Consider the following 15,719-nt stretch of genomic DNA (forward strand, 5'->3'; position numbering starts at 1 on the left):
ACGTTTTGAAATATAAAAGCAACTCTATTTTGTATCTTAATCTTATATGTTAAGGTTAAAGGTTATTGGGTGAAGTGATTGAGAAATTTTTTCAAAGAGATATAAGGGTTTTTTCACAGTTTATAATGGCAGCGCCAAGCACAAGTTTGATAAATCCATAGACCCCATAGTTTAATGGAAAAAATTATGATTATTGGGCGATAAGAATGAAGGCATTATTTTCTGCATAAAATTTATGGGAGTTTGTTGAAAATGGCTACCAAGAACCAGTAGATGCAACAACGTATAATTCATTAACTCAAAAGCCCTCTTCTTTATCTTTCAAGGAGTGAATGAAAGAGTTTTTCGAAGGATTCAAGGAGCAAAAAAGTCCAAGCAAGCATGGGACATTCTTCAAACAACCTATCAAGGAGTGCAAAAGGTAAAAATAGCTAAGTTGCAAATGTTAAGGGATTTTGAGACCATCTACATGAAAGAATCAGATACAATGGACTCATTTTTCACTCAAATCATTGGTTTTGTAAACCAAATTAGATTTCATGGTAAAAACCTTGAAGAAAGAAGAGTGGTTGAAAATATTTTGAGAAGTTTGCGTACAAGATTTGAATCTATTGTGGTGGCCATAGAAGAGACAAAAAATCATTCACAATTTTCAGTGAATGAGCTTCATGCTTCACTCATTTATCATGAGCATAGACTAAGAAGGTCAAAAAATTAAAATTTTGGAGCATGCATTCATGACACAAGTCTCAATCAACCATGGTAGAGGTAGGGGAAGAACAAATTTCAGAGTTAGAGGAAGAAATTCATATAGAGGTGGAAGACGTAGCCCATCTAACTCAAGTGGAAGAGCGAGCACCCCATCAAGCTCAAGTGGAAGAGCCAACAATCAAACATCAACTCAAAATCAGCCCCAAAGCCAAAGGTATGACAAATCCTTAGTCCAATGTCATTATTGTAAGAAATTTGGGAATTACATAAATGAATGTAGAAAGAAGCAATATGATTCTAGACAACAAAATGCAAATTTCACCAAAGAAAACAAAACTCAGGATAGCATGTTCATAGCTTGCAACGTTGCACAAGAAAGTGAGAAAGATATATGGAATTTAGTCTCGGGCTATAGCAATCATATGACTAGAAATTTGGAAATGTTTTCTAGTTTGGATAAGAGTATAAAATTAGATGTAACATTGGAGAATATGACAACAAAGTTTTAGTTATGGGTAAAGGAAGTGTCAACATTCTAACCAAAATGGGGGAGAAAAAGTATATTTCAGATGTGTATTTTGTTCCTAGGCTGAAACATAACTTAATGATTATAGCGCAACTCATTCAAAAGGGGTATAGAGTCTATTACATGAAAAAAGAATGTGCAATTTTAGACAAATTTCCAAGTAATAAGCTAAAAGAAAAATTCCAAATGACAAGCAATAGATTTTTTCCCTTAAGCATAAAACTGGATTTGAAGGTAGAGCTTTCTCAAGAATACCCCTCAATGAAGCCACAAGTGCATGAAGAAAAAGTTGCAATAGTCCCCCAAGTAGTTTATCAAGCTGAAATTTAAGATAAAAATTGGCTATGGCACCTAAAATTTGGGCACCTAAATTTTGGAAACTTAAACTTATTGCATAAGAAGAAAATGGTGAAGGGTTTCCACTAATAGAAAAACCAGATAGAGCGTGTGAAGGATGCATTTTGGCTAAGCAACATAGGCAATCATTTCCAATCGGAAAGTCAAGTCATGCAAACAAGCCATTGGAGATTATTCATTTAGATTTGTGTGGACCAATGCAAACACCCTCCATTGGTGGGAGCTACTACTTCTTGACATCCATTGATGACTTCACAAGAAAAATATGGGTCTTATTTCTAAAACATAAGCCTGAGGTGTTTGATTATTTCTATCAATTCAAAGCTTGTTGAAAAACAAAGTGGGCACTACATCAAAGCATTGAGAACATATAGAGGAGGTGAATATATTTCAAATGACTTCATAAGATTTTGCAAAGACCATGGAATCCACAAACAATTTACTACAAGGTATACCCCACAACAAAATGGTGTAGCTAAAAGGAAAAATAGAATGATAATGGAAATGGCAAGAAACATGTTGAAGGAAAAACATTTGTCAAATGAGTATTGTGTTGAAGTTGTAGCATGTGCAACATATATAATTAATAGATCTCCTACTAAAAGTGTTATCAATATGATTCCGGAAGAAGAATGGAGTGGAAGAAAACATAATGTTTCTCATATGAGAGTATTTAGACGTGTGGCATATGCACATGTGTCGGATGAGTTGAGAAGAAAGCTGGACAACAAAGGAGAGAAGTGTATATTTGTGGGATATAGTGATGAGTCAAAGGCATACAAGTTATACAATCCAATTAGAAAAAAAGTTATAATCAACAGAGATGTGCAATTCGTAGAAGGTAAAGCATGGGATGAAACTTTGGATAAAACAATCAATATTATAGCCAACATACCACAAGAAGAATGTAAATATTTTCTATTAGGAAGTACTCCTTCAAATGTGACTTCTATTACAATTATTCAAGGTCAACAATTCGACAACAAATGACACCATCAAGTGTAAGGACAACCCCACAAACACAAAAAAATACCCCATCAAATATGCAACAAACTCCATCATCAATTGGCACTCTTAGCGCTGGACCATCAAACCCACATTCAATAAATTCAAGTGATATGTCCAATCCTACATTAGCATGCTTGAGGAGACAAAAAGTCATAAGGTTAAGGGAGATATACGAACAAAATGAATGTGAATATAATGTAGGTCAGACTTCTCTTTTTGCTTTATACTCACATGTGTATGATCCAATTCATTTTGAAGCTGCTACTAAGAAAAAAAAATGGCTAGATGCAATGGATGAAGAAATTGATGCAATTGAAAAGAATGAAACATGGGATTGGGAGTTAGTTAGTCTTCCACAAGGAAAAGAGGTGATAGGAGTGAAGTGGGTTTACAAAACAAAATTGAATTCAAATAGTGATGTGTAAAAACACAAGACAAGGCTTGTAGCCAAAGGTTATTCACAACAACTCAAGATAGACTACAATAAGACATTTGCACCCATAGCTCGTCTAGACACTTTGAGAACAATACTAGCCATAGAAACTCAAAACAAGTGGCCAGTATATCAAATGGATGTGAAATCAACTTTCTTGAATGGTATATTAGAAGAAGAGGTCTATGTAGAGAAGCCACCTGGATATGAGATTTTGGGTCATGAAAACAAGGTTTAAAATCTCAAGAAGGCACTTTATGGACTCAAACAAGCCCCAAGAGCATGGTATAGCAGAGTTGATAGTTATCTTTTACAAAATGGATTCAATAGGTGCAACAGTGAGCCTACATTGTAAACCAAGATGAAAGAGCAAGGTGAGATCATAATTGTTTGTTTATATGTTAATGACTTGATATTCACGAGTAATCTATCAATTGACATGTTCAAATCAGAAATGAAAAAAGAATTTGAGATGACTGATTTGGGTTTAATGAGATATTTCCTTGGCATTGAAGTAAGTCAAAATGATATAGGTATTTTCATTTCACAATCTAAGTATGCAAATGATATTTTGAAAAGGTTTAATATGATGAATTGCAAATCAGCACCAACACTAATAGTGACAGGTTTGAAGTTGATAAAAGATGACAAAGGAGTTGATGCAAATTAAACTTTGTATAAGAAAATTGTTGAAAGTCTCATGTATTTAACAACCACAAGGCCTTATATAATGTTTGGAGTTAATCTCATTTTAAGGTTCATGGAATCTCCAAAAGTTACATTGGAATGCTAGAAAAGAAATTTTGAAATATGTTAGTGGAACAAAGAATTATGAAATATTTTACTAAAGATCAAGTGATTTCAAGCTGACAGGATACACAGATAGTGATTGTGCTTGTAGCATAGATGATAGGAAGAGCACTTCAGGCTATGCTTTTCATATTGGATCAGGTGTAGTATCATGGGCTTCAAAGAAACAACCAATATTTACTCTTTCATCAGCTGAAGAAGAGTATGTAGAAGCTATAGGGGAAGCATTGCAAGTAGTTTGGATGAGAAGAATGTTGAAGGAATTGAAGCATGAACAAGTAAAGGCAACAAAGATATATTGTGACAACAACTCAGCCATAGAATTGTCAAAAAATCCATTTTTTCACAAAAAGAGCAAGCATATAGACACAAGGTATCACTTCATCAAGGACCTGATCACAAATGGAGAAATCTTTTTGGAACATTGCAGGTCAGAAGATCAATCTGCAGACATCTTCACCAAAGCACTAGGGAAAGAAAAATTTATGCATCAAAGAGATAACTTGGGTATGGTAGATGGTAGTTGTGATTAAGGGAGAATGTTGGAATGTAATCACACCTACCGTATTTACTTATCTTTGTAGTTCATTCCCACTTAATTAACCTACCATGTCTTTTGCAGTCCTCCTTACGTGTGGAATTTGACTTTCAAAGGACAAATTTAAAATGACTATAGCTGTCTAATCTTTATTCAAATATATCCCCTCACTATCATTGTAACTTCAATGAATGTTTTATTTTTGTTTATTACCATTTGATGGGCATACGAGTATAGGACATCCTTTAAAGTTATTTTTGGTAAGTATGAAAAGAACCATGTAGAAGACTCCAAAACATTATTCCTGCAGCAACAGTATTATATCCAGAAAAAACAGAGTCAAGTTTTTGGGGATGAATGTAAGGGAGAAACATGCGTAGATTATCACTCTAGTAACAACATCAAGAACATAGGTTTATGTTTTATTTTGGCTGTATGTTTTGAAATATAAAAGTAGCTCTATTTTGTATCTTAATCTTATATATTTTTATATATACAAATATATGCAATGTTACATAAGAAGTTTGCATTCATCTTTGTTTTATATGTTCTCTGTTTTAATTTCTTTCATCCTCTGCCACTCTTCATTAGTTTATGCAATCAAAATTGTTCTGGATGAGGAATTCATAACGATAGATCACAAATATCGAGTAAGCATGGACATCTCATCCATATTTTTGGCTTTTTCTTTGGACAGGGGTTTAAGAAAGGAAATGGCTAGAAATATCTATAAAGCCATTTTAAAAACCCAATTCTTGGGTGGCCATGGAAGACATTTTGAGGAATTGTGAGAATTTTTTCGCCTAAAGATTTTGAAAAAAAGGGAGAGGAAGTCCAAAAATTACCAATTATTCTGTTGGATAATAAGATGGAGTATTAGGATTATACGGATTATAAGGAGAAATCAGTAAGAAACCTAAACTTCCTCCTAAATTGGACAAAGGTAGCAATTAATCTAGCACCAAATTAGATAGAAAAGTTCATTGAGATGGAAGGACTGGAACTGCAGAGTCATGAAATTACCATGGAAGCAGAAGACCCAGTGAAGGATGAATAAATAGAAGATGATGCCGAAGGTTAGAAAGATTAGCATTGCTCCCTATGCATGAGTTTTTTTGGCATTGTATCTTTCTAGGGCTAGTATTTTTTTGAAAGTAAGATGGAATTGGAATTAAGGAGTAGTTATAGGAAGGCCATATTAGATAGTGAACAAAACTTCAAAATATTGAATTGCATTGAACAATATGGCTTGTCGGGAGTTTATAATGATATCTTGAGTTAGTAGATATTGGGAGTTTATAATGATATCTTGAGTTAGTAGATATTGTAGAAGAATGCTTCGTGAGAATTAATTTGTATTAATGATACAAAAGGAATACATTGTCATAGTTGAGATTTAACAATGATGTATATTTTATTTACATATAATGAAGGTGACTAACCAATAGTTTAGCTATTAAAAAAAGATGATATGCTACAATAAATACCTTATTGTCCTTGTAAATTTCCTACCAATAAAACATTTTTAAATATAACATCTAATTTTTTTTTTTGATAAAATAAAAAATATGTATATATTAATTAAATAAAATAGAAGAGTACAATAGATATAGAAACCATGAAAAACAAAACCAACCCCAAATATTAGTTACCAGCTCCACAACATATGCATTTACACTTACAAAGAGAGATCAACAAATGCTCTACATCAGAACCCCAAACATCAAAAGAACAACCCAAAGTACAGGCCAAACGAAGACCATTTCGAAAGCAATTATAGACTAAAACAAACTGAACCCATACCATAATCGACCAAAATTTCAACATCACATGAGCCTTACTCCTTCACATGCCTTTACTTTTCTTTGTACGCATTTGGACATCCACAGAACCCACGACCAGTAACTGATTAAAATATTTATTGGCCTCTTGTACATCAGGATGACATCTAATATTAAAAATCAATAAAATATATATTAAATAAGTTAATTAAAATAAATATTAATATAATAAAAAATAAACATATTTAATTTTTTAGTTCTAAAAAAAGAATGGAAATTTAGCTATTACAATTATGTTTCAATCTAATAAAATTGTAAGGTTTAACTATAACTCATCTTTGGTTTTGATTTTTTCATGATGTATAAAAATAAAATTATTTCAATAAACAATATTTATTGACATGATGCAACAAAATAGATAACCTTCGTTTTCAATGGGCTGCAGCATCAGCAAAGTTTAAAGGAGCTTTTTATCTTAAAAAGAGTTTTTATATGACATTTATTGTATATTGCTGTTGAATAGAAAAAAGTTGAATGTTTAAAAAAAAATATAAAAAATTAGGAAAAGCTGATAGTTACCGTTCTTTCACTATACTTTAATTAAGCCGGCAGGCTTCTTACAATCGTAATAAATTTATGTGTCAACATTTAGAAGTTTTCAATTAATTTGATTGTCATTTAGTTTTTAATTGATTTACATTGTTATTATACATAGAATGTATAATATATAATGCTTAATAATTAATATAGAATGTATAATATATAATTCGGCAAAACCATTACTGAGACAGTTTTCAGTCGATTGGATAATTAAAAATTGCAGAAGGAATCAATTACGCAGTTTCAACATTAGACTACTGAGACAGTTTTCAGTCGATTGGATAATTAAAAATTGCAGAAGGAATCAATTACGCAGTTTCAACATTAGACAGAGGTAAGTGATATTGTTTTTATAGAATTAAGTTTTTCTCTGTAATGATTTTAAATTTGTTTAAGAGAGGCTTCAACATCCTTTCCAAAGCTCTAGAGGTATGTAATTATTCTCTACTATTAAATATATAAGTCAAATTACATTTTTATTTTATTTCATAATCTGACAATCTGACTATCTGACTAAATTAATGTATATAGATTTTATTTCAAATAAAGTTATACAGAGAAAAACATTTAAATAAACAATATTTATTGACATATTGCAACAAAATAAATAACCCTCATTTTCCATGGGCTGCAGCATCAGCTAAGTTTCAAGAAGCTTTTTTATTTTTAAAATAGTTTTTACATGATTTATTATCTATTAACTGTTAGGATGAAGAAATTGAATTGAAAACAACAGATAAACACAATTAAATATGCACAACACAAACAACAAGAACACACAGATTTATTGTGGTTCAGCAATTGCCTACATCCACACTTGAAGCAGGGGAATCACTTTATTATTCACCAATCTGGTTTACATCTACACAGTTGCAATCAGCTTTGGCAATCAGCTTTGGCAATCAACTTCAGAAAATCAATTACAATCAGCTCTTAAAGAGCTTCCAGGAAGAATATGAATAGCCAAAAGTTTTGGTAGCAAATAGGGAAGGAGTCTGTTGGACTTCAACTTCCAACAATCTCCCACTGAAGGCTAACGAACTGCTGCAACAAGTAAATTCCCCCACTTAGTTCTACTATCAGTTATTGGAAAGGCCGAGAGAAGCTCAGCAGAAATCAAACTTCTCCCACTTAACTACTTTAGTGAGTACATCAGCTGGATTTAGATCGGTATGAATCTTGACTACATGAAACTTGCCTTCTTCAACCATATGGTGAACATAATGACTGCACACATCAACATGTTTTGACCTTGGCTGAGATGTTTGATGTTTAGTCATAAAAATTGCACTATTGTTATCACAAAACAAAGCAAAATTTGATTGCTTCAAACACAACTTGCTGAACAAGAGTTGCAACCATACCATTTCTTTTGCTCCTTCAGAAAGAGCTATATATTCAGCCTCCATGGTTGATTGAGCAACTGTATGTTGCAATTTTGAAGCCCAACTAATCGCTACCCTGGCAAATGTGAAAGCATAACCAGAAGTAGACTTTCTTTTGTCTAAGTCACCGGCAAAATCTATATCGATCAACCCTTGCAAAACTGCCTTGTCCTTTCCAAACCATAAACAAAAATCAGAAATACCTTTGAGATACCTCAAGATATACTTAACCACCTCCCAATGTGATTTGCCCAAATTAGCCATAAATCTGCTCACCAATCCCACGGCATGAGCAATGTTCGGTCGAGTAGACACCATAGCATACATGAGGCTTCCAACTGCAGATTTGTATGGAATTTTATCCATAAACTCCTTATCTTCTTGTGTTTTAGGACACAAATGAGAAGACAACTGAAAATGAGAGGCTAAAGGTACACAAATAGTCTTAGCATCTGCCATACCAAATTTGTCCAAGACTTTTTTAATGTAGTCTTGCTGAGATAGTTTGAGTTCTCTCTTTTTCCTATCTCAAAAAATAGTCATTCCTAAGATCTTTGCTGCCCCTAAATCTTTCATGGCAAATTCCTTTACTAAGTGAGTTTTAAGTTCACTGACAATCCTCATGCTTGTGCCAGCTACGAGCATATCATCCACATAAAGGAGAAGAATGACAAATTCGCCATTAGGAAGCTTCTTGTAATAAATGCAAGGATCAGACTCGCTACGAGTAAACTTGTGATCAATCATGAATTTGTCAAATTTAAGATACCACTACCGGGGGGCTTGCTTAAGCCCATACAAACTGCGTTTCAATCTGCAATAAAGGTGTTCCTACCCCTTTTTAATGAACCCTTCTAGCTAATGCATAAATAACTCCTCATCAAGGTCGCCATGGAGAAATGTTGTCTTCACATCCAGCTATTCAAGTTCAAGATCCCACGCTACAACTAATCCCAATACTGCTCGAATGGTAGTCATTTTAACTACTGGCGAAAAAATTTCTTTGAAGTCGAGGTCTTGCTGCTGAGCATATCCCTTTACAACCAGTCTCACTCGAAATCATTTGTGACCATTGGCTTCATCTTTTAGTTTATACACCCATTTATTTCTCAATGCCTTTCTATCAGGCGGAAGTGGCACCAAATCCCATGTCTGATTTCTCACAAGTGCATCCATTTCTTCGCACATTGCAGTGTGCTAGTTATCATGGTCTGCATTTTTACAAGCCTCTTTGTATGTTGCAGGCTCTGTTTGATCAGAGATGAGCAAAGAAGGTTCAACCTCTTCACAAAATAGTAAGTCATAATCAGAGAACTTCATAGGAGGTCGCCTCTGTCTGGTTGATTTCCTCAATTGACTCTCTGTTTCAGTTGTAGAATCATTATGTATTCCCTATTTACATAAATCAACATCACTCCCATTGTCTCTGTTTACATTCCCTGTAATGTCCCTATTTGTGAGTCTAGTAATTTTACTGGCCTATGGAATTTTGTCCACATTTGATACTATCAAATTGCAAGAATGAAGACCTTGCTCTGCCTGCATTTTGAGTGTGTGAGGAGAGCTAGGTGTGATGGCACCATATTTCATTGTAGGGGGTTGTCGAATTTGTAGGGAGAGATCAACAGGGGCCTCATGGAGAGGTCTGCAGGCATGAGGGTAGGCGCAAAGCTCATAGGAGGAAGCGAGCTGAGGAGGCAGAGGGCCCGTGGGGAGATGAGCATATAGGGAGTAGAGAAGGGAGGGCCCGCGGGGTGGAAGGCCTGCGGGAAGCTCGTGGGGAGTTTGCAAGGGTGGCAGGTCGCGTGTGGAGTGAGGGGAGGCTGCAGGGGATTCGCGGGGAGGAGGGGAGACTGTGGGATGCAGACGTTGCAGGGAGCCCACGGGGTGTGGGGACGTGGAAGGAGGTGGATGTGTTGCAGCATGTCGTGGGGAGAAGACTTCATTATGTGCAGTAACCAGTGGAATTTCATACCACCGTGGCTCCTCCATATTTCTTGGGACATGGGTGCGAGTTTGGGGAGGATGTGGTCTGTTCTGCATACCTCCAATTTCAAAATGATAAGAAGACCAAACATTTTCATCACTCCCTTCTTCATTCTCCAACTGAGAATTGTATTCAATAGATGTAGATGTCATAGGAGCTCCCACTGAATGAGAGACTGGAGGCACAGCATTGGTAGTCGCATTCTAAAATAGAGACATAGGAACATATTCTGTTTCTGATTTACTTGCATCTTGTAGTGCAGGAAAGGAGGTTTCATGAAAGACTACATCTCTGCTGCGAACAATCTTTTTGTGAACTGGATCCCACAATCTGAAACCAAACTGCTCTTCTCCATACCCCACAAAGATACCTTTCAGCGAATTTGGATCCAATTTCATTTGCTTTTCCCTGGGTATATGCGAGAAGGCTTCGCATCCAAACACATGAAGATGCGAATACGAAATCCTCTTCCCTTGCCATTCCTCTTCTAGAATACCAAAATCCAATTTAGATGATGGACTTCGGTTAATTAAATACACTACTGTGTTACACACTTCTACCCAAAAATCTTTGCCTAAACCTGCATTAGACAACATACATCGTGCCTTCTCAAGAATTGTTCTATTCATCCTCTCGGCTGCACCATTTTCTTGAGGAGTGAATGGAACAACCTTGATTCTTCTAATCCCATTATCAGCACAAAAATTATCAAATTCATGTGAACAAAATTCCCCACCATTATCTATTTGTAAGCATTTAATCCTATGCCCAATCTGATTTTCAACTAATGCCTTGAAAATTTTAAATTTTGAAAACACTTCTGATTTCCTAGAAAGCATATAAATCCATACTTTTCTTGTGCAATCATCAACAAATGTTACAAAATAGTTAGCTCCTCCAATGGAGGTTACCTCGGTTGGTCCAAAAACATCCGAGTATACAAGCTCCAGTGGTGTTGTCTTTGTGTCACCCCCACCTTTCAAAAAACTGACTCTCTTTGGTTTGCCATAGAGGTAATGTTCACAAAAGGCTAAGTCCACAAGCTTGAGGCCTGGTAGCTGATTTCTTGTATGCATAACATGGAGACCTTTCTTGCTAATGTACCCAAGTCTTTGATGCCAAAGATCCGCTTTGCTGTCCTCAATCACCATTGCAGCTCCCACTTCACCATGAGTCTTAAAAATGTAAAGATTTCCCACTTTATTACCATTTGCAATCAGCATAGTACCATGTGTTACTTTCCATGTATCCGGAAGAAGATTGACATTTAGACCTTGACCAAAGAGCTGTCCAACGGATATCAAATTCCGCTTCAATTTTGGGACATGGCGAACATCTTTTAGCAGCCATGTTTTACCACCTTCTAATGGCAGCAATACGTCCCCTTTGCCTGTAATTTCACAAGCTTTGTTATCTCCTAAAAAACATTGCCAAATTGCCCTTCATGGTAGTTGATGAATGCTTCAAGACATGAGGTTGCATGATAGGAGTCACCGAAATCAAGCACCCATGAATCCGAAGTAGTGTTGGTTGTTGAAAGGATTAAGACACTACCATCTTTATCATAAACAGTACTTTCTTCACTGTCCCACACTCTCTCTTGTGCTCTTTTGAAATTTTTGCAATCCTTTTTCACATGACTCGCTTTGCCACAAAACCAACATTCACCATTTTTGTTTCTAGACTTTGATCTCTTTGCTGATTTCGAATGTCTATGGTAATTATTTATGCCTCTGTTATGACTTCTACCTCTATTATCAGTGCTGACCACCATTAAAGCTTCACCGGATGAAGGTTCATCATTCTTTCTTCTCAAATCTTCGCCGAGAAGAGTAGCTGCTACATCATTAAAAACTAATTTATTTTTACCAGATATAGATGTGCTAACTGCTGTTACAACACCATCCCAGCTGCTTGGTAAGGAACACAATAACAAAACAGCCTTGCTTTCATCATCTTGTGTCATGCCCACTGAAGTCACTTGACTAATCAATGTATTAAATTCATTGATGTGGTTTGCCATAGCACAACCTTCCTTCATTTTCAGTTTGTACAAGCGCTTCATAATAAATAATTTATTTGCAGTCGAAGCCATTTCATACATGGCTGAAAGTCTATCCCATACTTCTTTTGTTGTTGCATCACCCGTGACATTGAAGAGAACATTATTGGATAGCGAGAGAAAAATTGTCGCTCTCGCCTTCTTGTCCAATTTTACAAAATCTTCATCAGCCATCCCAGCTGGTTTCTTTGCTATCCCTTCAAGCACGATTGAAAGGTCTTGCTTTATCATAAAATACTCCATCTACACTTTCCATAATCCGAAGCTCTGTCCAGAGAATTTCCCTATCTTCGATTCTTCCATGATTCTGGAAATTCAAACACCAAAATCTGAACAACGATCTAACCTCGCTCTGATACCAATTGTTAGGATGAAGAAATTGAATTGAAAACAATAGATAAACACAATTAAATATGCACAACACAAACAACAAGAACACACAAATTTATCGTGGTTCGGCAATTGCCTACATCCACACTTGAAGCAGGGGAATCACTTTATTATTCACCAATTTGGTTTACATCTACACAGCTGCAATCAACTCTGGCAATCAACTTCAGAAAATGAATTACAATCAGCTCTTAAAGAGCTTCTAGAAAGAATATGAATAGCCAAGAGTTTTGGCAGCAAATAGGGAAGGAGTCCATTGGACTTCAACTTCCAACATTAACTAGCATATATATAAGTAGAGAATATATAAATTGGTTGTTGTATTATTAGGTTTAGGGTTAATTTTTTGGGTTTAGGTGTAGATTTTGGGTTAGGATGAGAGTTAGGATTAATGATAATCATGCATAGGAATTATACTTAGGATTTAGGGTCATAGGGGTTACCATGTTCATTTAGGTATTAGAATACATTTTTCATATTTCATCAGTATAATAAATTTCTGAATTTTAAAAGATTCATTAAAAATTACCAATAGAATATTAATTATTTTTAAATAATTAATTAGTTGTTAATGTTAAATCAATTAATAATGAATTAAACTAATTGAGTTAGAGTTATTGAAATCTTAAAAACAACTTTCATATATTAATAAAATATATTTGTAAAAGATACTCCAATTTCAGAATGATTTATATATCACCATAGTGACCGTACATGTAGTGGACAATGTGTGATGATCAAATTTGAGAACACTGATTGAAGTGTGGTTTGTTCCAACATGTGTACAAATTCATTCAACATCTATACAAGTAGAGAAATAGAAATTGGAAGGGTAATACAATTGAGGGAGTGATTATCAATGCAATACATTTTACAATTTGTATTTATGAATGTAAAAGTTGAAGCACCTATTAAAAAAAAAGCAATTGACATTAATATTAACATTTTACAATATACCAATTTAGAGGTAAAATTGTTTATAATTAATAGTTGGAAAAACTAAAAACCTTATTCTATAATATCTAGGGGGAGTCATGTACATTTTCATTTGTACACAGCGATATTGATGTCATGGAAATTTAATTGTACACAGCGATATTGATGTCATAGAAATTTAATTAGGAAAAGCTGATAGTTACCCTTCTTCCACTATACATTAATTAAGCTGGCAGGCTTCTTACAATCGTAGTAAATTTATTTGTTAACATTTAGAGGTTTTCAATTGATTTACATTGTTATTATACATAGAATGTATGATATATAATGCTTAATAATTAATATATAATATATAATATATAATATATAATTGAGCAAAACCATTACTTAGACAGTTTTCAGTCAATTGGGTAACTAAAAATTATAGAACCCTTACTGCACCACTCTTCAAATTGCAATCTTGTCAAATTGCAGAAGGAATCAATTACGCAGTTTCAACATTAGACAGAGGTAAGGATATTGTTTTTATAGAATTAAGTTTTTCTCTGTAATGATTTTAAATTTTTTTAAGAGAGAAGGGGTGATCATACAGCTTCAACATCCTTTCCAAAGAGAGGTATGTAATTATTCTCTACTATAATGTCTAATTTTAATATATAAGCCAAATTACATTTTTACTTTTTTTCATAATCTGACAATCTGACTAAATTAATGTATATAAATTTTATTTCAAATAAAGTTATATAGAGAAAAACATTTAAATAAACAATATTTATTGACATAATGCAACAAAATAACCCTCGTTTTTTATGGGCTGCAGCATCAGCTTTAATGAAGCTTTTTTTATTTTTAAAAAGAGTTTTTACGTGACATTTATTATCTGTTACTGTTGAATAACTAGTATATATATAGCTTAGGAGTATTGTATTATGAATTTGTTTACCAACTCTTCAAATGATCTGATGGGAGGTGTAAGCTTAGACAACCATTCCTTTGTTTTCCCTCTCAAACATCTTGGGAATAATCTCATTAAGTGTCATCATGAGCAAACTCTAGGTTCATGGTACAAAATTCCTGAAAGGGATCACTTTTATCATTGTATTTGTCATTCTTTGGTATATCTGAATTTGGGGAAAAAGGTACCATGTTCAATCTCCTATCAAAAGGATAAGGACAAATCTCATCCAAGGAGTATCGCACTGTAGCCCTCTATTGCATGTTCTGCATTTGCCTTTGTAGTGTTTGGATTTTTTGTGTAAGAGAAACCATGGGCGCATTCGTCCTCTAGGAGAAAGTTTCCACTCTTTCATTAAGATTATCCTAATTGTGGGTATGGTCTTTCTCATGGGTGTTGTCTTGTTCATGTGTGTTTTGTGGACCATGTATCTCTTCTTCTCTTTGTTGTTATTGATAGGCATAATTTCTAGACCTTGTTCTTAAAATTCTCTCATGTATATTCCTTAAGTTTTCAATATCGAAATCTTCAAAAATTTGGACTCCTTTGCTAATTAGCATGAGTAGATATATTTCCTTGTCTGCTTCGATGATAAGTGTTTCTATGAGTTTTTGGAATGTTGCATTTTCTCGACATTCTTGGAGAAGTTCCTCTATGATCTTTGTTTTGCCTATATTGGCATGCTCATCAAAAGGATTGGATGATCTACGACCCATACTTGATTCAGGTTGTGATTCCCTTTGTTTGTTTCTCAAAGATCAAATGACAATGGCATTTAATATATTTCTACCGTGATGAATTCTTTGTCTTCTATTGGAGTTCTTGGTGGTGTTGGTGGTTTAGGTCAAGCTTTGTTATATGTGATACAGAACTCTGGGAACAAAGCGGGGTTAATCCTTCCTCCAGGATTTAGGTGTTGGCTGAATGCCACTTTCTAAATGCAAACCCTACTTCTCAAAGGCTCTTTGTCAAACGTGCTTGTTTTCCCTTGGATATACAATTGCATGTGATGCAAGAATGCGCGATGTGATGCAAAGAGTTGACGATTGATATAGAGAAATTTATTCCTTCTCGCAAGTGCCTTAGATCTAGTTTGTATCTTCTCTAATTTACTTTTGTGATGAAGACTTGTTCTTCTCAAAATATGAGTAGTGGTCATACACGAATGATCAAAGGTTGACGTTGATGTTGGATTTGGATACTTCACTTGAATACTTAAGTTTAATTTATCACGTAGAGG

Source organism: Cryptomeria japonica, chromosome 9 (genome assembly GCF_030272615.1).
Source record: "Cryptomeria japonica chromosome 9, Sugi_1.0, whole genome shotgun sequence".
Lineage (NCBI taxonomy): Eukaryota > Viridiplantae > Streptophyta > Pinopsida > Cupressales > Cupressaceae > Cryptomeria > Cryptomeria japonica.